The following is a 22,778-nucleotide window of genomic DNA, read 5'->3' as shown; positions in this document are numbered from 1 at the left end:
GCAGTTCCAAGCCGAGCAACACAGCCATATTTTTTACTGGCAACCTTTTTCTGTCACTGGCATTTACTGGCAGGAGAAAAGTGCCCATTTTTTAATGGCTGCCAGTAAAAACACTGCCGGTTGGCAACACTGGCATGTAGAGAGCTGACATTCAAATCTCAAGGGGGGGGGGGGGGTAATCCTGGCATGGATTTGTGGGTTAGCTTTATTACTCACAGTTCAGCTAGAAGAGAGTATAACTCACAGGTGCTGTAAGTTAAAGTAGAAATCAAGCACTACATATACGTTGATGTAGGGAAGAGCTTTTCACTTTAATACTAGCACTTCAGTGTTAGTATCCTTTTAAAAATCATCAGTGATATATTAGGGAGAATCCACCAGCTTTACCTATGACTCCAATCCAGGCCTAAACACTTTTTTTAAGCGGTTTTATAATCCCTTCACATGCAGGCTTCCCCGGGAAGGCAAACCCATGGTTACAGCCATGCAGAATAAATGTAGGAGGCACTCCTGTTTATGGCAGGGTGGCTACATTAAAAAAAAAAAAAAAAAAAAATGCCATACCTGGAATTTAGCTTTGACAGGCAAAGTGGGTGTGCCACAGTACACATTGTCCAGAGAATCTAATAGAAAAATGACCCATAATAGTTTTTTGTCTTTATCCCTAATGAATGACGGGAACAATATCTCATTCTCTTCTATCTGAATTATTATTATTTATTTTTTTTTACAGTGCAACATTTAACAAAAAAACTTGTGTAGCACCCTCTAGTATGTGCTATTAGAAGTGTAGTGCAGGTAAAAGCACTTGTCTGGCTCTGGGATAAACCTGAGTCACTGGTTTTAAGAGGCCAGGGCTGGATGGCTCGTTCTGGCAGCTATATGGTGCCTCCTCCTGGTATGTGGAAGGTTGGAGCAGGGGCGGATCTGGGGGGGGGCAACAGGACAATTGGCTCCCTCCTTCCACCACCTCACAATTACAAGTGTATCATACATCTCAAGAGTTAGGCATGTGACTGAAGCTGCCATTGCCAGGAACCACACAAATATATATGCGAAGCAAAACCTAAGAAATGCCCGGCTCAACTTACTGACCAGCCTGCTAACCAACCAAATTGTCCTATCTAACAGTTTGCGTTAAAAACAGGGGGTAGCAAAGATGTCCAGTACATCCCCTCACCATTATTTCAAAAGTGCAAACAAATAACCACTGCCCTCACCTATAACTGGCCTTTGCAGCAAGGAGCACATAGAAGGGTAACGCATGTAAAACAAAACCAAAGAAATTCCCGACTTAACTTACCTACCAGCTTGCTAACCAACTGAATAGTCCTGTCTGTGCAAACTAAACCCCTGTTTTAATGAATACTGTTAGACAGGACAATTCGGTTGCTTAGCAGGCTGTTCTGTAAATTGGTATGAAGGTAAGGAGTTTAGTTTTTTTTTTTGAAAGAGTCATTTTCTTTTCACATTGAAATTTCTTGTGACTGCTACTTCCAACAGGCAATTCAAGACCATTAGTGTTGGATAAAAAATCATATAGCACAGCCAAAACTACCTAAACAAGCCCTTTGCAGGAAGAAATAGATCCGAATAGGGTGCTACTACTGCATGAAACCCATTCTACTGTAAATGTGAAATCTTTAAAATAAATTACACATGCAGAATATGTGGTACCAGAATACTATGTCAATGACACTGTCCATGAGAATTGTACTGTTTCGATAACATAAAGCATAACATCACCTAAGCATTTACTAAGCATGTAATAAAAGGTATTGGTGTTTTTCTCAAATTTACAAATAAAGGACCCTTTTTCCTGCTGTGCAGAATTTAAAAAACATTTTTGTACATGTAACCTGTGGAAGTGCCCAGCTCCCCGTGCCCTTTGATCGAAAATCCCCTGCCTATTAGCTTTGAAAATAGCCAGAATTGAATTTTATACTCGTCTCACAGATACTTTAATGGGGTTCAGATACAAGTTTGCAGTTTTCTGGCTTTACAATGGGTTCGATGAATGGCCCTGAGAACCTACCCCAGGCCAAGTCACTCATCCTTGATCAGAAGAAATCACATGTCGTTTAATGTTATAGGCACATTTATTTAATAATAATGGATAACATTTTTAGTACATTATGATGTAGAGCAGCAGAAGAATTAAAACTACTATAATTTGAGATAGTTATAAGAAACACTACCATGTTATTATATTAATATTTACTGCGCATGGGCTTCAAAAATAATGGAGGAATGTCATAAATATAAGGATTTCAATATTAAGGGCAGTTTTTTTTTTTACATAGATAAAATGTTCATAATTTTCACAATATATATTGTATAATAAATAAATAATGGCGAATAGGTTTTTCAGCCCCTGGTTATATAAAATGTACAATGATGTGGTAAAGGCTAAAATGAAAAAGAATAAATTAACATGTATAAGGAATATTATTCAGGAAAACAAAGAGAAAAAGCTCTTGTGGTATTGTCTCCTCTTATTTTCACCATTAACATGCTGATGCATATTCTTACTCTACAGCACAGTGGCTTCTTTTCATACCTATTAAATTTCTCTCTTTTGTATCCTGGCATTGAGTGGGAATAATATTGTATAATCTTGTCTGTTTGTTCAGAAAATAGAAGAATTCTATAGAGCCTATAAACACATTGATCCATATTTATAAAGGGTATGAGAAAAGAATCATGTGTGTTGCTAATAACAAAATCAGTCCTTCCTTGCCTGTTTTAATACAGATTGGAGAAATGAGAATCTGATGTACATTCCAGGTGGTTCATCTTCCAAGCATTTTTATACATGAGGCACAATTTAATTTATTAAATAAAAGGGAATCTCGCGCTTTATATGTTCACACCCTATTGAAGTAAAATCAAACAGAACAGTGTGTATAAATGTGAATAAATGTGCTGCAACTTAATTAAATTAAAATGCAAAATAGTGAAAGAAAAACTACACTAGTTGCGCACAAAAAATGATGAGAAAAATCACTGTGCATGTGACTGTACAATGAAACATAAGTGCTATAAGGACTACATAGCATGTGACTACATCCACAAAATAGTCCATTATACATCAAAAGCAACCATAGAATAAACTGAAAAGTCCAAAATCCATAATATAATATAAAACGGTGAAAAAAGGAGTCCAAAAACAATATTGCAGTAATGGTGAAACGGAGTCCCAAAAAAACAATATTGTGGTAGTGATGGACCAGATGATCCTGTGAGATTTCCAGTGCTAATAGAGTAAGGTGACACCCAATAGATCCACCACCGATGTGATCCACACCCCTCAAATTAGCAACTCACCCTCATTTGTTGCCTACCACTCTCGTGGATAAGGCTAATACAGCTCTATATATAATGATCCAACTTGGCAATCCAGACAGCAGTCTTCGTAAAGCCCAGATGAATGGAACGGCTTCCTCAGCTCAAATGCATGTGAAAAAAAGCATACAATAGAGGAGCCCCTCTGGTGCAATACCATTAAACCACTTTATTAAATGAAAAAAACAACTTAAAATGCCCATACATAAAATGAACTTGCCAAGCGCATATATACATATATATATCAATAGCACAAATGAGAGGGGTAGGAGAGCTCACTCTAGTCCCGGATGCTGCAGCGTTGTGTGCATTGTGTCCCTGGAGCCAGAGGAAAGTCCCCATTCGCCTCACTCAATCCTTCAGTCTGCCATGTGGCCACGCCTTTCACGCGTTTCGTCACTTCCTGACTTTGTCAAAAGGGGGTACTTAAATTTAAGGAGGTGATGGCATACTTGGGATTTGAACTCATGCTCTCAGTGTTTATAGATAGGAGCACTAACCACTAAACCATTGAGCTGAGCATGATTACCCATGGAATATTTTATCGCACCCCCCTTTGACAAAGTCAGGAAGTGACGAAAGGCGTCAAGAGGCGTGGCCACATGGCAGACTGAAGGATTGAGTGAGGCGAGTGGGGACGTTCCTCTGGCTCCGGGGACACAACGCACACAACGCTGCAGCATCCGGGACTAGAGTGAGCTCTCCTACCCCTCTCATGTGTGCTATTGATATATATATGCGCTAGGCAAGTTCATTTTATGTACGGGCATTTTAAGTTGTTTTTTCATTTAATAAAGTGGTTTAATGGTATTGCACCAGAGGGGCTCCTATATTGTATGCTTTTTTTCACATGCATTTGAGCTGAGGAAGCCGTTCCATCCATAATATAATATAATAACGGGGAAAAAAGGAGTCCATAAAATGAACTTGCCAAGCGCATATGTATATCAATAGCACAAATGAGAGGGGTAGGAGAGCTCACTCTAGTCCCAGATGCTGCAGCATTGTGTGCATTGTGTCCCCGGAGCCAGAGGAATGTCCCCATTCGCCTCACTCAATCCTTCAGTCTGCCGTGTGGCCACACCTCTCACGCGTTTCGTCACTTCCTGACTTTGTCAAAAGGGGGTGCTTAAATTTAAGCAGGTGATGGCATACTTGGGATTTGAACTCATGCTCTCAGTGTTTATAGATAGGAGCACTAACCACTAAACCATTGAGCTGAGCATGATTACCCATGGAATATTTTATCGCGCCCCCCCTTTGACAAAGTCAGGAAGTGACGAAAGGCATCAGAGGCGTGGCCCCATGGCAGACTGAAGGTTTGAGTGAGGCGAGTGGGGACGTTCCTCTGGCTCCGGGGACACAACGCACACAATGCTGCAGCATCTGGGACTAGAGTGAGCTCTCCTACCCCTCTCATTTGTGCTATTGATATATATATATATATGCGCTTGGCAAGTTCATTTTATGTACGGGCATTTTAAGTTGTTTTTTTAATTTAATAAAGTGGTTTAATGGTATTGTGGCAGGCACAGCACTACAAAGTGCCTTATTCGCTGTGGCATTAGAAGAATTGGATCTCTCTGACTTCAGTCTAACCAGACTGTCTGTTACTCTATAAATTCCTCTAATACCGTTCTATGGAAAGCAGTAGGTTTAAAGAGCACACCAAACGCTTAAGATATCTTCTTTATTAACTTCAACTTTTCTTCATAGATAACAGTGACACTTTTGCTGCAGACAGTCCATGTACAAGTAAAAGACAAAGGTGACTAGCGCTATGGAGTATGAACAGTGAAGGATGGAATAAAAGTAGTAGGTGTAAGCAGCCAACAACCAAACCCCGAAGGGTTAAGAATAAAGTGAATGTGCAAAGGGGTTGAGATGGCGCTACCTAAAGTGATCAAGTGCTGATTAAGGTGCAATAGTGTGCAAAAAACCCCATGTGATGAGGGGTGACACCCGCTGATTTATAATTATAATTCCCAAAGGTTTAAAAAGCAAGAAACACAATCCTGTGTCGATCCACATCAACCGATTGGATCTATTTGTGTATGGTGAATTTTTGTCTACAAATAATGATTGTGCAACAGATAGACAAAACTTGTAGTGAATTTATTCAAATAAAGTGGTACAGTGCAAAACTGATCAGATTGATGAATGGTACATATAAATAAAAATAATAGGTTCCCTGGTGGTAAAGTGGTGAGTATAATAAAATAATAAATAATAAATCATGAAGTGATATAGCTCCCCAAGGTTTAGGTGCTGTATTACCCTAAGTGACCACTAGGTGTAGCATATACAACCTGTTTCAATGGAGTGGTCCGAATGGGGTAGAATTCAGGGGTTCCTCTCCTCTCTTAATCCAGCAAGGCACCAGCTGGCGATCTCACAAAAAGAAAAGAGAGGGGAGCCCCATGAAGCAGTATATAATAGTACGCCAGTACAGAAAGTAATATCGACTCACGGTGAAGATGCCTCGGATCAGTGTAGAGCAACGCCGGGAAGCTTCCGCGTTCCACGGCTGCAAAGTCCGAGACCGGAAGTGACGCAATGACGCAATGGACCCGCCCTACGCGTTTCGTCAGAGGACGTCTGCTGGAGCGGCGTCACCATAGCACACTCATGGAATCTTTATAGCCAGCCTGTGTCATGGCAACCGGACGGCTTCCCGCGGCCATCTTGGTGCTCCCTATACTGCCAGACATGCGATATCTTGCTACTCGCTGTGATGGTGATTACATGCGGCATTCAAACACGTCATGTAGTTTACATGCGGCGGCTATTTTTCACATCATATACAAAGCAGCTTTCACCGGATTTCTACACGGACCAATATTGATGGTAAAAAGCAAAAACTTAGTTTAAAAAAGAGGAGAAAAAATAAAAATTCTTTGTGAATAAAAAATACAAAAATAAAAAATAAAAAATAGAATATAAAAAAATACTTTATTATTCCTTTTAAAATACATTGTGTGTACGTCGAAAAATACCACTTTATTTGAATAAATTCACTACAAGTTTTGTCTATCTGTTGCACAATCATTATTTGTAGACAAAAATTCACCATACTCAAATAGATCCAATCGGTTGATGTGGATCGACACGGGATTGTGTTTCTTGATTTTTAAACCTTTGGGAATTATAATTATAAATCAGCGGGTGTCACCCCTCATCACATGGGGTTTTTTGCACACTATTGCACCTTAATCAGCACTTGATCACTTTAGGTAGCGCCGTCTCAACCCCTTTGCACATTCACTTTATTCTTAACCCTTCGGGGTTTGGTTGTTGGCTGCTTACACCTACTACTTTCATTCCATCCTTTACTGTTCATACTCCATAGCGCTGGTCACCTTTCTCTTTTACTCATATTTGTGTAACCACTTCTGTGGGATCACCCAGACCTAGCTGCAGAATGGAGATTTTCAAATACATGACGTCAAGAACAGTGAATGTTGAAGAAATATTGGACCAAGACACCATCATACACAGACAGGATATGGAAGGTTGTTTCAAACAATTGAAGCATAATATGGAGAAACAATTACGGGTCTGGTGGGACATAGCCACCCTAGAGAAATACACCAGGGAGAGCATAGCACCCAGGAGATTACGTTGGGATATTTCTCCCAACGACCATATCTCAGACCCAGCCCTTCTGGATAACTGGTATGCATTTTTTAATAAATGCGAGAAGGAATTATTATTAATGATTATAAAAAGAAGACAATTTAAACTCAAAAAGATTGAGAGCACTATCGTAGGAACAGATTGAGAGCACTATCGTAGGAACAATTAGCTCCTTATGCAGATAGAGCTGAATACAAAACTAAAGAAAAGGCACTCCAGGAGGCCATACAGAAATACGACAAAACTATTCAAGCCAAAAAACAAAAAAAGTATAAAAGGGACATCATGGACTATAGAAACAGAGAGGTATACAAATGGCAATCCGACGAGGTATACAATGGCCAGGGCACAAGCTTGGACCCGGTGGATATAGAGTCCAGGGAATCATCAGACATGGAAGATGAGGATGGGGACACTTGGACAGAGGTTGCAACACCTAGAACCCCTAGAACCCCACTAACCCCACATAATGGAGGTAGAAATATTGGAGAGAGAAATACCGAATCAAGACACATGTATGATGACCGCTGGGGACCACCGCTGGGAGAATACACACCAGGGGAGAGACAGAACACCTGTATATACCTATGATCGGATCGACACATATAATAGATTCTCACCTCTCAGACAACATCAGCAATCCCATTACGAAGGAAGAGGCTCACCCCCTAGAAGGGATTTTTTTCCGAGGGGGAACAGAGGAAGACCCCCGAGAAGAGGAAGAGGACCACAGGAACAACAAGGCCATTGGAGGAATTACGGATGGCAACAACCGTGGAGGCGCGGGGATAACCAAGGAGGCCCGAGAGAAACGTACAGACCACAAGGAGGATATCACATCAATTGGAGGGAAGATGGGCGAAGACCCCAACAGGGGGACTACAGGAATACACCGAGACAAGGAGGGTCCGGTTTGAGCAGGAGAGAGGAAACCCCCAGACCATACGACTACACAAGAGACGGAAACCAAGGGGAAAACGCGGGGGGTCTAAGAAAAAGAAGAAGAGAGTTTTAGGAAAAGGTATTTTTAACTTGAGCAATGTGGTTTTTAATAAAGAGGAATTAGAACTTTTAGATTTAGGCCTGAAGTACGCACCAGATAAAAATCTAGACAAGTTCGAAGCGTTTATAGACCTGCAGAAATACATAAGAAAAATCAACATCAAGAAGTTTTTTGAGATAAAGAAGGATAAAGGAACATCAAGACCAAACACAGAATATAAACATACTACACTGAGAAACAAATCAGTCTTCAACCCGAAGAATCCCCAGAATGAAAACCTAGAAGTTTTTAAAAGAATGGTTGAAGAAGAGATTAGAAACCTAAAGATCAAAAACAAAAAGGAAAAAGAAATATGGGAGACCATCAAGAAATTGGAAAAGAAAAAAGGGATAGTTATCAGACCAGCGAACAAGGGAGGAGGTCTGGTCATCCTGAACAAAAAAGACTATGAAGAGGAACTGGAAAATCTCCTCAGTGCAGAGGACACGTACAAAAAACTACCAGGAGACCCAAAAGGGAAATACAAAAAAATCCTGCAAACATATATCCAAAAAGGAAAGGATCTGGGAATTTTAAATAAGAAAGAAGCCAACTACCTGAATATAGAGGCAGCCAGAACCCAAATTATTTATTATTTACCTAAAATACACAAGAATGAGGAAAAACCACCTGGCCGGCCCATAGTAAGCGGTATAAACTCTGTACATTCCCGGTTAGGAGTACATAGTACATTCCCGGTTAGGAGTATATAGTACAGAAAGATGGGCTGGACAGTGTGGAATGGGCCCTTTTTAAGCATACAGAGTTGAAACACGCACAGGTGCACTTTATTTTGGAAGGATTAAAAATGGCAATGAACTCCAATTATTTCTGGTATAAGGGACGGTACTACGCACAGACAAAAGGCGTTGCTATGGGGGCTAAGTATGCCCCCAGTGTTGCCAACATTTTCATGCAGAAGTGGGAGGAAGAACAGGTTTTTAGCGTGGAACGACCAGATTTAATTTATTATTGTAGATATATAGATGACATCATCCTAATCTGGAGAGGCAACATGGAAACATTACAATCATTCTTTGATGAGATTAGCAGCAACGCATACGGTATCACCTTCACGGGAAACTGGAACCAAGAAAAGGTATCCTATTTGGACCTAGAACTTTTTAAAGAAGGAGGAAAAATTGCCAGCAAAACCTTTTTTTAAAAAAAAGATAAAAACGGGTATATCCCGACCAGGAGTTGCCACCACCCGAAATGGCTGGGGAATATTCCCAAGGGACAACTCCTGAGGATAAGGAGAAATTGCAGTAATATACGCGACTTTGATATCCAAGCAGACATCTTAATACAAAGATTTGTTGAAAAAGGCTATAAACGGAAAGATTTAGAACATTTAAAACAACTGGTTAAAAATACCAAAAGAGAGGACCTCATTAAGGAAAATATAAATAAAGAAAAAGACAACAAACATGAGTTCACTTTCATAACGGGCTACAACAGACAACACAAACAACTAGAAGGCATCATTAAGAAGCATTGGCCTATACTAACAGCAGACAGAACTTTGAAAAAAATATTACCAAAGACATCATCCTTTGTCTACAGGAGAGCACCAACACTTAAGGATAGGGTGGTACACAACGTAGTGAACCCTCCTAAGACCATCTCTCTCCCCACAAGTATTAATGGCTTTTTCAGATGCCAAAAGTGCCTGCCCTGTAGAACTAATAGGAGACAACCCAAAAAGATAAAGAATTTTAAATCACACACCACAGGTGTAGAATATAAAATAAAGGATACTATCACATGCACCAGCACACATGTGACATATGTTATCGAATGCCCTTGCCACCTACAATATATAGGGAGGACTACACGTCCCCTATACGTAAGAATTAGAGAACATGTTAAAAACATAAAGAAGGGATTCGAAAAACATAGTCTTTCCAGACATTTCAAGGAGATGCACTCCCAGGACCCATCAGGTTTTACGTTTTATGGTATTGATAAAATAAAAGGGGACTGGAGAGGAAGCAACAAAAAGCGAATGATCTCAAAAAAACGAAACAAAATGGATTTTTTTAATGAGATCTTTGCGCCCTGACGGGTTGAATGCTGACATTGACTTGAACTGTTTTATTACAGATGTCTGAAAAAAGTTTTTATCCTTTATTTTTATTATTTTTTAATATTTTTTACCTTTTAAATATCTGGTATTTTATTATTCTTTCAGGTCTTTTAGTAATATTTTTTATGATGACCTATCGTTTGTGATGAGTATTTTATACTGATACTCCTTGTTGCCCACACCAAACATTCTTGGTTCTCACTTGCACTTTATATATGTCCATGTTGTCTTTTTAGGATGCACCTCTTTTTAAATAACATCTCCTTCCAAAAAACAATTTTAAACAACATCTCCTTCCAAAAGGACTTTTTTATAATATCATGAGTGCCTCCCACAATTTTATGTAAGAGATCTCCACACTTTATTTTAAGTTTTATGTGGTCTCCTTTTTTGATCCTTTATAATCGTGTATTTTTATCCTTCCACTGGTGTATGGCTTTGTTTCTCATGATAGCTCTACTTGGAATAGAAAGGAACTGTACAAAAAAGATGGTTTGCATCTTTCTCTCAAAGGAACAAATGTACTTAGTGAACAACTCCAAGAATTTGCTAAAGAGTATTTAAACTAGGAAGGGGGGGCAAAAGAGTGGAATTACAAGAGTCCAATTGCCCCCCGAAACAATGCCAGAACAGGTCAGAAGCACAGAGGTTAAGAAATGATAAGCTCAGAGTCCTGTCTACAAATGCTCGCAGTTTAGGTAAAAAAATCAATGAACTTGGGTCAATTATGGCATCTGAGAATGTAGATTTAGTGGCTGTTACGGAGACATGGTTTAATGAAAGAAATGACTGGGACATAACCATACCAGGGTACTCTTTATACAGAAGAGACAGAGAAGGCAAGAAAGGAGGAGGAGTGGCCCTGTATGTGAAAGATAGCATTAAATCTAACCTAATACAAGTTGGTGAGGCCAACATAGAGTCAGTTTGGGTTACGTTGCAGTTTGCTAATCATGCAGTAACTCGTGTAGGTGTGATATATAGACCACCTGGTCAAGTTAAAGAACTAGATGATCTACTAGTTGAAGAAATAGCTAAAATGACAATGAAAGGAGAAGTTATCATTATGGGAGATTTCAATCTTCCAGATATAAACTGGAAAACCAAAATAGCAAGTTCTACCAGGAGTACAGATATTCTAAATTCCCTACTGGGGTTGTCTCTGCAACAAGTGGTTGAGGAGCCAACCCGGAGGGAGGCCATTTTGGATCTGGTATTCACAAATGGGGATTCGGTATATGATGTCATTGTAGGCGAAACCTTGGGATCCAGTGATCACCAGTCAGTGTGGTTTAATATAAGAACTGTGAAAGAGTCGCACCACACAAAAACAAAAGTTTTAGATTTTAGAAAAACAGACTTTTCAAAAATGAAATTAGTCATAAATGAGTCCTTATCAGACTGGAACGGATTACATGGAGTCCAGGAGAAATGGGACTACTTAAAAGGTGCATTATTGAAGGCAACAGAAAAGTGCATTAGACTTGTCAGTAAAAGCAAAAAAAGGAAGAGACCACTGTGGTACTCAGCAGAAGTGGCCCAAATCATTAAAAATAAAAAGCTAGCATTTTGTAATTATAAAAAAACCCAGAGCAATGAAGATAAGGAAATCTACAAGATTAGGCAGAAAGAGGCCAAGCAAGTTATAAGAACTTCTAAAGCGCAGGCAGAAGAAAAACTAGCTCAGTCTATGAAAAAAGGGGATAAGACATTCTTCAGATATATAAATGAAAAAAGGAAATTAAAACAAGGAATAACTAAATTAAAAACAAAGGACGGAAGGTATGTAGAAGAGAATAAAGGGCTAGCCGACTGCCTTAATGAATACTTCTGTTCAGTTTTTACAGAAGAAAAAGAAGGAGAAGGACCTCCACTTGAAAGGATGACTAATGAATCGTTTGATGCATGTGTCTTTACAGAGGAAGACGTTCTAAGATTGCTGTCTAAAGTGAAGACAAATAAGTCACAGGGTCCTGATGAGATACACCCAAAATTATTAAAAGAGCTTAGTGGTGAGCTGGCAAAACCATTAACAGATTTATTTAACCAATCATTAGCAACAGGAGTCGTCCCGGAAGATTGGAAATTGGCAAACGTCGTGCCCATTCACAAGAAAGGTAGCAGGGAGGAATCGAGAAACTATAGACCAGTGAGTCTGACATCAATAGTAGGCAAATTAATGGAAACCCTATTAAAGGATAGGATTGTGGAACATCTTAAATCCCATGGATTGCAAGATGAAAAACAACATGGGTTTACTTCAGGGAGATCATGTCAAACAAATCTTATAGACTTTTTTGACTGGGTGACTAAAATAATAGACGGTGGAGGTGCAGTAGACATTGCATATCTAGATTTTAGTAAGGCTTTTGACACTGTCCCACATAGAAGACTTATCAATAAACTGCAGTCATTGAGCATGGACTCCCATATTGTTGAGTGGATTAGGCAGTGGCTGAGTGACAGACAACAGAGGGTTGTAGTCAATGGAGAACATTCAGAACAAGGTCATGTTACCAGTGGGGTACCTCAGGGATCTGTACTGGGACCAATTTTGTTTAATATCTTCATAAGTGATATTGCAAAAGGCCTCGATGGTAAGGTTTGTCTTTTTGCTGATGACACAAAGATATGTAACAGGGTTGATGTTCCTGGAGGGAAACGCCAAATGGAAAAGGATTTAGGAAAACTAGAAAAATGGTCAGAACTCTGGCAACTGAAATTTAATGTGGATAAGTGCAAGATAATGCACCTGGGACGTAAAAACCCAAGGGCAGAATATAGAATATTTGACACAGTCCTGACCTCAGTATCTGAGGAAAGGGATTTAGGAGTAATTATTTCAGAAGACTTAAAGGCGGGAAGACAATGTAATAGAGCAGCACGAAATGCCAGCAGAATGCTTGGATGTATAGGGAGAGGTATAAGCAGTAGAAAGAGAGAAGTGCTTATGCCGCTGTACAGAACACTGGTGAGACCTCACTTGGAGTATTGTGCGCAGTACTGGAGGCCATATCTCCAGAAGGATATAGATACTCTAGAGAGAGTTCAGAGAAGAGCTACTAAACTAGTACATGGATTGCAGGAAAAAACTTACCAGGAAAGGTTAAAGGACCTTAACATGTATAGCTTGCAAGAAAGAAGAGACAGAGGGGATATGATAGAAACTTTTAAATACATAAAGGGAATCAACTCGGTAAAGGAGGAGAGCATATTTAAAAGAAGAAAAACTACCACAAGAGGACACAGTTTTAAATTAGAGGGGCAAAGGTTTAAAAGTAATATGAGGAAGTATTACTTTACTGAGAGAGTAGTGGATGCATGGAATAACCTTCCTGCAGAAGTGGTAGCTGCAAATACAGTGAAGGAGTTTAAGCATGCATGGGATAGGCATAAGGCTATCCTTCATATAAGATAGGGCCAGGGACTATTCATAGGATTCAGATATATTGGGCAGACTAGATGGGCCAAATGGTTCTTATCTGCCGACACATTCTATGTTTCTATGTTTCTACCTTTCTAATAATTTTTACTTTTATTTATTTTTATTTTTATATATTTTATAACCTTTTTAGCGTTCTAATTCCTCTTCTTAAATCGCATTTCTAATATGGTCTCCATGGACCTCCTTCACAAACTCTCTTCTTGCACAGTAGGATAAGGAAGTAGACCCTATCCTTTTCTCACTGTACATCGTGACACATTTTGGACCTTCTCGTCCAACATCCTTTTTAATAAAAAGTCCTCCTTTTTATAAAATAAAAAATTCCTCCATTTTATATGTATAATTAAATATATGATACTCCACTTGTAAATGATTTTTCCCCGTTTTAAACATACAGAATTCCTTCGTTTGCATATTTAGAGACAGCATATCTTTGCCCATACACAATACATGTATGCTCTCACAGAAGGAACAAGTAGTGTGATCACATTTTAGCCTCCGGGGATATATACACTGCGGGATGCATAAAACACAAATATTTTTCTTAATATTTTTCTACGTACACACAATGTATTTTAAAAGGAATAATAAAGTCTTTTTTTATATTCTATTTTTTATTTTTTATTTTTGTATTTTTTATTCACAAAGAATTTTTCTTTTTTCTCCTCTTTTTTAAACGAAGTTTTTGCTTTTTACCATCAATATTGGTCCGTGTAGAAATCCGGTGAAAGCTGCTTTGTATATGATGTGAAAAATAGCCGCCGCATGTAAACTACATGACGTGTTTGAATGCCACATGTAATCACCATCACAGCGAGTAGCAAGATGTCGCATGTCTGGCAGTATAGGGAGCACCAAGATGGCCGCGGGAAGCCGTCCGGTTGCCATGACACAGGCTGGCTATAAAGATTCCGTGAGTGCGCTATGGTGACTCCGCTCCAGCAGACGTCCTCTGACGAAACGCGTAGGGCGGGTCCATTGCGTCATTGCGTCACTTCCGGTCTCTGACTTTGCAGCCGTGGAACGCGGAAGCTTCCCGGCGTTGCTCTACACTGATCCGAGGCAGCTTCACCGTGAGTCGATATTACTTTCTGTACTGGCGTACTATTATATACTGCTTCATGGGGCTCCCCTCTCTTTTCTTTTTGTGAGATCACCAGCTGGTGCCTTGCTGGATTAAGAGAGGAGAGGAACCCCTGAATTCTACCCCATTCGGACCACTCCATTGAAACAGGTTGTATATGCTACACCTAGTGGTTACTTAGGGTAATACAGCACCTAAACCTTGGGGAGCTATATCACTTCATGATTTATTATTTATTATTTTATTGTACTCACCACTTTACCACCAGGGATCTCTTATTTTTATTTATATGTACCATTCATCAATCTGATCAGTTTTGCACTGTACCACTTTATTTGAATAAATTCACTACAAGTTTTATCTATCTGTTGCACAATCATTATTTGAAGACAAAAATTCACCATACACAAATAGATCCAATCGGTTGATGTGGATCGACACGGGATTGTGTTTCTTGCTTTTTAAACCTTTGGGAATTATAATTATAAATCAGCGGGTGTCACCCCTCATCACATGGGTTTTTTTGCACACTATTGCACCTTAATCAGCACTTGATCACTTTAGGTAGCGCCATCTCAACCCCTTTGCACATTCACTTTAGTCCATGTACAACATGTGCTGAATACAGTATAGCAAATGGTGGATATATTTCTTTATTGCTGTTTGCTGTTTGAGTTTGTTTGCTTGGGTTTGGTTTTGAGTTGTTAGAGTTGTTTGGGTTTGTTCGATAGTTTGAATTCGATATAACTTTTGAAGTTTGATAGTTTGTTTGTTTGTTTGGTAGAACTACAAGTGAACACATAACTAGTTCAGTATACAGCTCTAATCACATTACTAACAATAGGAACATGTATAACTGTTAATTACCTATTTTTGGCCACTTGCTTCCATAAAACTGCTCTGTGGATCTGTGTGTCTATTCACTTCTCTTGCTCTGTAGTGGAATGAGAAGGTTGGCTGAAAGCATGAGGCTTCAGAGAAAAAATGGGTGTAAGGCTGGCTGTGATTGGCCAAGACTGTTGCTGAGTGTGAGATTGGCTGTGATTGGCCACAAACTCCTTATGGGTAATAAAGTTTAACTCTGTGCTTTCTGGTTTAAATTCTGCTGTGTCTGAGCTTACCTTACAGGCATATAAATGAATCTTACAGGCAAATTTCCTTTTGCTTCTGTGAACACAACATACAACTGTTATGTGACATCCAAACATGAAATCACAGTAAATAACTCTGCTTTTGTCTCTCACATATAAACATATGCACTGTACTGAGGTTATTAGCAGGTCTAGCTGTATATACATGTAGGTCATATTAGCAACCTAGGACAGGTTCTAGCTGGCCAGCTACAGGTATTGCACCAGAGGGGCTCCTATATTGTATGCTTTTTTTCACATGCATTTGAGCTGAGGAAGCTGTTCCATTCATCTGGGCTTTAGCAGGACTGCTGTCTGGATTGCCAAGTTGGATCATTATATAGAGCTGTATTAGCCTTATCCACGAGAGTGGTAGGCAACAAATGAGGGTAAGTTGCTAATTTGAGGGGTGTGGATCACATTGGTGGTGGATCTTTTGGGTGTCACCTTACTCTATTAGCACTGGAAATCTCACAGGATCATCTGGTCTATCACTACCACAATATTGTTTTTTGGGACTCTGTTTCACCATTACGGCAATATTGTTTTTGGACTCCTTTTTTTCACCATTATTATATTATGGATTTTGGACTTTTCAGTTTATTCTATGGTTGCTTTTAATGTATCATGGACTATTATATGGATGTAGTGACATTGATTCATCCCTTATAACAATTTAATTTATGCTTTTAAATATGTTTTCGCTGATTTGCTGAAGATTTATGCTCATTTTCACAACCTCAGGAAAGAAACCTTGAGACTTCACTAATATACCCCAGTTTGTTATATACTGTATACCAGGAAATCTTTTAAGCCTTAAAAAAACAGTTACTTAAATTCAGTATGTTCATATAATATTTTCAATATAACTTTGCACTCTATATAATGTGATCTCGCTTCTATTCCAGTCTATTTCATAGTAAGGCTGTGGAATGGGCTAAGGAAAGTTGTTTTTTTTTATGTGGAACGTACAAATGTTATGTATAAAGTATTCAAACAATAGTTTTAGGAAGAAAGAAAGAATTAGTCAAGAATATATATTTCCTTAAATACTTAAAGGTCTCCGAAAGACATTAAATGGTGTTGGATTCTTAGAGAAGAGGCTTATTACAAGCTTTATTGATGTCTACGTTAAAGTGGTTCTAAAGGCAAACTTTTTTTACTTTAATGCATTCTATGCATTAAGGTAAAAAAACCTTCTGGGTGCACCTCCCACCTCCCCAGTCCCCCCCTTTTACTTACCTGAGCCCCATCTCAAACAAACCTGCAATGTGCATGAGAGCAGCAGCTCTCCCTGGTCTCTGTCAATCGCAGCCATTGAGCCAATGAGCAGAGAGTGGGGGGCAGGGCAAAGTCATGCTCTGTGTGTGAGAGGACAATGCCCGTTCACAGGTTTGTGGCACGGGAGTGAGCCTGCTGGAGTGCCCCTATAGCAAGTGACTTCCTATTGGGGGCACTAAGCAGGGGGGAGGAGCCAGGATAGCCAGCAGTGGACCCAAAAAGAAGAGGATTGGGGCTGCTCTGTGCAAAACCATTATACAAAGCAGGTAACTATAACAATTTTCTGTTTTTTTTTTTTTAAACTTTAGAACCACTTTAAAGCAAAGATCTCATCAAAATGCAAAGTCCACCAACCTTAACAAAGAAAATATTTAAAAAATTCACACAATAGGAGAACAGTGAAAAATATACTTACCTTACACCCTAGCTTAAACCTTCTGAGCTTAGGCAAGAGTAGGCATAGGTAATGTATTTTTATTCTCTTCCAAACAAGGTCCTTGGAAAGCTTATGATCCCATATGCTCCTAAATCCACTCTACTGCAGCACCATGTTCTATCTTAGAGACACTGAAGTGGAAGGTGAAAATTATGCACCCAAACTTTACTTTATTGTTTTTCTAGTCAAAACGTGTGGGGAAGGGATATAACCTCTGTCAAGTTTTTATTACTGACAAGGACTTTCATTGTATTGTTCATTTAAGCACAAGAGACTCCATTTTGTTCTCAATGTTGAAATGTGTTCTGTAACCTTCACATATTACACAGACACAACTTCTGCTAGAAGCTCTCCCTATCTTTACTCCCCCTCTCCTCTCAGGGTTTTACTTTTGCAATTGTTATGATATTATTTCTATTCGCTAGTCTTTAATAACATATATCTATTTGTTAGTTTTTAACATCTCACACCACCCCTTTCCTATCTATGTATAAAATAACATGTAATAATACATTTTGACATAATCGGACATTGTAAACACAGAGATTGCGTCCTTTGAATCTGTTCCTGCATTTGCAGAGTTAACTTTTATTTAGAATCTAAACCAGAAATTTCTACAACAATCGTGGCAAGTCAGATATCAGGAGCGGGCAGATTCACCAAAAGGAACCGCGCTTTGATCGGGATCATCGAGAACGCAGACCTCTTAATGCCGGTGTTCCGTGAAAAAACCATACCCGTGAGAAAACCATACCCTCGTCACTTCCGGTGCACCTACGGAGGGTATGGATTTCTTACGCTAGTTACACTTGCGGCGGTTACATTAAAACAGCTCCTCTGCAACATGGCTTATCTCCGCTCCTTCCCTTGTCACTTCCCTGCTCTCAGGTAATAAATATAAAAGCGGATCACGGAGCCGCGATCGCCGTCATTTACATCTCATACACCCGCCACCGCTTTTATATTTATTAGGCGAGATCAGGCAAGTCACAGGGATAGGAGAGGAGATTATTGATGTTGCAGCCGAACTGTTTTAATGTTACCGCCGCAAGTATAACATTACACACAGTGCCGTGATAATCTCCTACCCTCCGAGCATGCGCACTTGCCAAATTCTTTGCTGTTCAATTACGTATCCGGGGCTCTGAGCATGCGCACTGCTGCGCTGCTCAGCTGTTTGAGACAGGAAGTGACGAGGGTATGGAAATCTAACGAGGTATGGAATTCTAACGTTACACCGGCTAGGTAAGCTGTCCTTAAGCGTGCTTAAATCTTCTGCCTTTCCTAGGTGTCCTATCTGTCGGTTCTCAAGGGAACTAGACCCAGTCTCGGACCTTTCTGGTTGGGTAACGTGTGTATGTGAATGTGTTTGTGTCCCCCTTCACAGGTTGGACAGTGTGTGGATAGGGAGAAACCTCTGCATTTCCCTACGTTGACTCCTTGTGGGATGACCTGGGTCAGAGACGCAGGGTAGGGTCAGATAAAACCCACAGAGAAGAGACAAGGAGGGTCTCTTAGTGAGTGTTTTGTCTATTGTTATGAACCCTTTCTATCCACGTAGATAAGTGGAGGCTACTCTTGTAAATCTGCAGATTTGCTGTACTATTTGTTTTAGAGGCAAGAGGGTATAGGCACAAGTAAAGAAGAGAAAAGACTGGTCAGTTATTATGGGCATTAAGGGGTGAAGGGTGAGCGACCAGTGAAAATGCCCAGCGCAAAATGAGCGCTAGAGAATATATGAACTGAAGGTACGGTTCTGTCTATACTGAGCCCCTAGATAAATGGGTAGAATGGACAAAAGGAACAGCTAAGCTGAAGGAACTTTTGATTTACAAGTATGGCAAACTTTTCTGCATGATTATGGCCTCTACTGTGCAGTGAAAGAATGTGGAGAATAGCTTGCACATGGGAGACAGAAGATAAATTAGCAAATGAAACTGGCTTGACAGAGATGTTTAATAAAAGTTCTGCCCAAATTTACTATGTTTGGCCAGAAGACTGTAGAGGAGGACCCCCCACCTTATGTGGCTGCCAGTTTGTCATTTAAAAAATCCATCCACAAAAGCACAAGAATCAGATTACATGGAACACAGAAAATATGAGCTGGGCAATATAGTGGAGAGCAGAGGTTTAACAACTCCTTATCAACCTACTAAGATGGATTTGGCTCGCATCTTAGAAAAAGATGATTGGCATAAATCAAAAGGCACATATGCAAAACTAGATCTCTCTTCCGGAGCAAACCATCATTTCCAAATTGTGGCAGCAAGATGAAGAGGGAAGGAAGGGAGAAGCCACCTCTTCTTCCCCTACCACAGAGCAACCTGTTGCAGTTTATCCAGTCAGAACCCAATTCGTTTTTGAAGGAAATGAAGTTGATAGTAAGTCTAAAATTAAATGGCATGTACCTTTTAATCCCCAAGAAATAAGAGCCATATTAGAGGGACTGGGGGGATCCTAGAAATAATCCCATTGGGTTTGCAAACAAACTTAGTGCTGCACAGGAAGCTGCTACTGACATTAAAGCAGTGGGAAGCAACATGTCAGGGTATATACTTAAAGAATGTAATGTAGACATCCCAAAGATGGATAAGATGGTTAGTGGACGGGGGATTTGTGAAAAATTAAAGGAAAAACTGCCCCAATTATATGGACAAACCAGACATGCTGAATTCATGAATGCAAAGCAAGGGAAAGAGGAAGCTGCAGAGGCATATTGGAGGAGGCTAAGCAATATGGCTGAGGAGGCAGGTCTTAATATAAAATAAGAAAAGAAGGGAGAAACTGCAAGTCTATCTACACATCTGGTGAAACAAAGGTTTCTTGATGGTTTAATACCCCAGTTGAAAGAAAAGGTGTTTACAGCAAGGCCTGAGGTGGGCAATACCGTATTTTCTGGCATATAAGATGACTTTTTAACCTCAAAAAAATCCCCCAAAAATGGGGGGATCGTCTTATACGCGGAGTATAAAAATCTCCAAGGTAAGTATTAGATGTAATCTCCCAAAGCGCTGGCTGTCTGTGCCCTATTAATCTCCAAGGTACCATTAGTAGCATAAATGTAATCTCTCATATATCTAAGTAAGTATTACCGGTAGATGTAATCTCTCAAGGCGCTGGCTGTCTGTGCGAGAATCCTGTTCCAGTACACCATAGCTTCAGCTACATACAGTATACCATGCTGAGCCAATCACGGTGAGTGATGTATTCTATTATTGAATGCAAAGCCTGCTCGGATTGGCGGAGTCAGAGAGAGTAACATTAGCCCGCCTTTCTGACTCCGCCAATCCGAGCAGGCTTTGCATTCAATAATAGAATACATCACTCACCGTGATTGGCTCAGCACGGTATACTATATGTAGCCAAAGCTATGGTACATATACCGGTACAGTATTCCTGCACAGATAGTCAGTGCTTTGAAAGATTACATCTAATACTTACTTACGGTACCATGGAGATATATGAGAGAATACATTTACGGTACTTACGGTACCTTGGGGATTAATAGGGCACAGACAGCCAGAGCTTTGAGAGATTACATCTAATACTTACTGGTACTTATGGTACCTTGGAGATACTGTATGTAGCTGAAGCTATGGTACATATATCGGTACAGGATTCCCGCACAGACAGCCAGCGCCTTCTAATTCATGCGGTACCTTGGAGATATATGAGAGATTACATTTACGGTACTTACCTTACCTTGGAGATTAATAGGGTGTTCAATGGTGTTGCTTTGCCTCAGAAGGGGGTTAGTCTTATACGGTGAGTATAGGCCAAAACCTATGTTTTAACTTGAAAATTATGGGGGTCGTCTTATACGCCGGAAAATACGGTATGTTTATTCAAGACCTCCTGCCTATATTGTTATCCATAGAAAACAGGATTAACAATAAAGAGAGCAAACCCAAAACTATGTAAATGGGAAAGCAGAGGAGAAAAGGAAGAGGAAGAGGCAGACACAATTTCAAAAACCATGGCAATCGGGGACCAATCATATGCTTCAATTGTAATGGGGAAGGACACATAGTCAAATTCTGTCATCTTCCTGACCGTAGACTGGAAAGGAGCTCAGAGGCACCTTATGCTGATCCCGGTTCTCTGCCAAAAGCAGTGGATCAGGCCTAGGAAAACGGCATGCCAGTGTCAATCATGTTAAATAAAGGAGACAATAGTCTCGAGGCCAGGGTAAAAGTATTTTTACAAGAGCTCCCCTATTCTGAAGGAGAAACAGAATTATCCTGTTTAATTGATACTGGTGCAAGCCAAACTGTTTTCAATATAGAGGACATACCTCCAGGAATATTATCTGAAAATGTTATCTCTGGTGTTGGCCTAACCGGGACCTCTACTGATTTGATTGAGTCCAAGTCACTTAAACTCAGACTAGGACAGCAAACAGAAATTGTCACTAAAGTGTTAGTTGCAGACACGGTTTCTACTAATCTTTTAGGAGCTGACATTCTGAACCAAATTTTAGCAAACATAGACTACACTCCTACAGGAGTCCAAGTGGTCAGTTGTCTGTCGGGAGACGTTTTAAATTCTGCCTGTGGAGCAGGGGTTGTTTAACCAATTAAGTCCCAAGCCAATATACCCCAGTTTCCAATTGCGAAGAAGCCAGATAAAAAGAGTGGGCAAATGATATACCGCATGGTGCATGATTAAGAGCCATTAACAATATAATTGAGGCAGACAACCCAATCATGCCCAATCCCCACACTTTACTAAGTGGAATACCTGCCTGCAAACCTGCTTTACAGTGATTGATTTTGCAAATGCTTTTTTTTTCGGTTCCCTCACACCCAGATTGCTGGCACCTTTTTTCATTTACCCATGATGCCCAAAAGTTAGCCTGGACAAGATTGCCTCAAGGCTGTGTGAGTAGCCCCTCTGAATATAGTACTGCATTAAAGCAAGTATTGGACCACTGGTCCCCCTCACACCCAAACACAGTTTTACTTCAGTACATAGATGTTTTTCTTGTTTGTTCAGATAGAAAGGACATATGTAGCAAAGAAACAGTAAGCCTTCTCATGTTTCTCTTCAACAGTAACAAAAAAGTTAGCAAAGATAAGCTACAATACTGCCAAGAGAAAGTGACCTTCCTGGGTCGCTGCATTTCACATGGAATCTGTCACTTAACCCCAGATCGAGGTAAAACTCTACAAAAATCTGAAAAGCCAAGAAATGTACGGCAACTACGTGCCTTCCTGGGGTTAGTGGGATATTGTAGGGACTGGATTCCAAATGCTTCAGAATTGATGGCTCCTCTTTTTGAGGCTACCAC

This window comes from Pelophylax lessonae (assembly GCF_965119305.1).
Source record: "Pelophylax lessonae genome assembly, chromosome: 1".
Classification (NCBI taxonomy): Eukaryota; Metazoa; Chordata; class Amphibia; order Anura; family Ranidae; genus Pelophylax; species Pelophylax lessonae.
This window is presented reverse-complemented; position numbering follows the sequence as displayed.